Genomic DNA, 2,577 nt, shown 5'->3' with positions numbered 1-2,577 from the left:
GGTTTCTCGCCCAAATGACGCATTTGGGCTCAATGTAAATGTAATATAATCTGCATCTGCATCCATTTTTAACTAGTTCAGAAGCAGTTACGTAATTTGTACATAGCTCAAAACTTTCAACATGAAAACTGTCCCCAGACTGTTTACTGCGCGGTTTGTGCTCTATGTAGATGATATACAAACCACGTATGTATGTATGTACATATGTATATGTTTGCTTGATTACATCTTCAACAACTGCCAGCTAACTCATCAATATTTTGAAAACTTTGTCGCGACAAATATTTTAGCTATCGTGAATTGTGGCTGTCAAAACTATTTCCCTTTTAGTTGTTGTTGATATTTTTGGTTGCACCCACAAAGTGACAAATTTTCGAAATGTGCTGATATTTACGTCCATAGGAAGGTTTGTTGTTTTCTTATTTAACTCATTTATGTTACCGCAGGTGTTTATGCACTGGCACGTTGTGTTCTTCTTCGTAGCTGAATTGATTTGAGCATTTATTGTTGGCACTATCCTTCCTTGCTTGAATGCTTTTATGAAATAAGTTTCGTAAATTTTCATTCTCAGACAAAACTTTTTTGAACTTCTTCACACCACAAATTGTTGCATAACTTCTTGTTGAATGGGAGTAAATAGTAAATTTACTGTCTAGACATTTTAGCGAAATATGTTAGACTACGCGCAATTCATAAGACAATTTGTAGCAAGCATACATACATACATGTAATATAGGTATGTAGGTTGGAGTTGCTTTGGAAGTGATGCTGCACGTTGCACGTGTGTATTATGTAGGTGCATACGTATGTATTGTTATGAAGAAATAAATGCATTTTTTTTTTTGGTGGGAGTTAAGTAGAAAATTTAAGTATTTTGTAAATCGAGCCATAGGCTATGAGTTCAGATGTTGGATAATTGTTTAATGATTTCTAATTCGCTTAAAGCTCTCAAGAGTTCTTTACTAAATTACGAAGCAAATTAGAAAAAATATCAAAGCTCATTTGATTGTACAAAATGATTGCCAAATGATGATAGGTGAGCTTGTTGTCATGTTACAATCCACTTTAACTCAACATAAGCAGTTAATCCTCATAAATTCTAAATTTGATACCTCAACGAAAGCGATATTATCAAAAAAAAAGTGAAGCCAAAAAGGAAAACGGAAAAATGGGATATCTCACAAAAAATAAATTAAGTCGCATACTTTCTACACAACTTTACAAGAAAAAGTAGGCCCAGTTCTAAGAAAATATATACAAACATATGTATGTCTGCACGTGCGAGTACATACTACATACATATTTACATATGTACATGCATATGCAAGAATATAAAGTTTAAACCATTTCAACGCCAAACACACAAAAAAAAATGAAAAAGAAATTTCAGCATAAAACAATATCAACAAAGTAATTTCTGATGAAGTCGCTATCTTGATTTCGTTCAAAAGAAAATATTTACAAGACTGAGAAAATTTAACAGTTGAGTGCTCGCAATTTTAAAATACAATCAAATCGATAAATTTAATATGAGATTGCCAAATATACGGCTCAAGTGCGGAAGATAAGTTCATAAGAAAATGAAATGAGACTAAACAAAAAAAAAATTAAAAAAAAAATACCATTCGAGGCAGCTGGAGATTGACTAAATAAGAGGCATTCTACGTGAATGTATATACATACATATGTATCAGGGAAGCCAAATGATGGGAAATTACCCGATTTGCGGGGAATTTGAGCTTGCATGGGGAATCGGGGAATGTACCGTTTTTGTGGGGAATTTCAGTTTACGTGCTGAATCGGAGGATGAACTGTTTTTTTTTTGTGAGCAATTACATAGGTGTTAACTAATTTTTTTTTCTTGTTTGCTTCACTAATTTCATAATGAGGTAAAAAAGTTGCATAAGAAATGCAGTTGTAACTAAAAGTAGGTACTGATTATGCAACCCTGCAAATTATGCAACAACCGCAACACTTTCGGAAAAAAATTTCAAAACGAAAATTTTTGGTCACTTGAAACTTGCACTTACTAGAATTGAGTGAGCCACAAAACCGCATACTCAAAATCATTCTAGAGAACAAGCTCGAAATTTTTACGAAAGGTTGTTGAATTTTGTTTTTTTTTTTTTTAATATTGCACAAAGTTTGAAGCTTCGGTTTATACGGTTATTGTTAGAGAATCAACTATATTAAAAAAAATAACTCAAATTAATAAAAAAAAAATGTGAAAACGTGTCAAAATTTGGTAAATTTTTTGTTTCTCTTTATTTTTAACGAACTATATAAAATAAACAGACAGATCTGCAATATGTCAAAATACGTAAATTTTTTTTTTGTATATAAGGAGATATCCATGGGCGGGGAATTCTCAAAAATGAGTTGGCTGCCCTGATATGTATGTACATTAGGGTGGGTGGTCGAAATGGCGAATAAGGAGGGACCAATTTTTTTGTGTTGAAATCAGTTAATATTTCACAGTGGCACCAAACTGGAATTTACGGCTTTGGGATCCGCGTGACGGTACTAATTTCAAAAATACCGCGATGGGCAGGATGGATGGGACAAAAATTATTTTCC

This window comes from Rhagoletis pomonella, unplaced genomic scaffold (genome assembly GCF_013731165.1).
Source record: "Rhagoletis pomonella isolate Grant_MI unplaced genomic scaffold, Rhpom_1.0 Rhpom_scaffold_00011, whole genome shotgun sequence".
NCBI classification, from domain to species: Eukaryota; Metazoa; Arthropoda; class Insecta; order Diptera; family Tephritidae; genus Rhagoletis; species Rhagoletis pomonella.
This window is presented reverse-complemented; position numbering follows the sequence as displayed.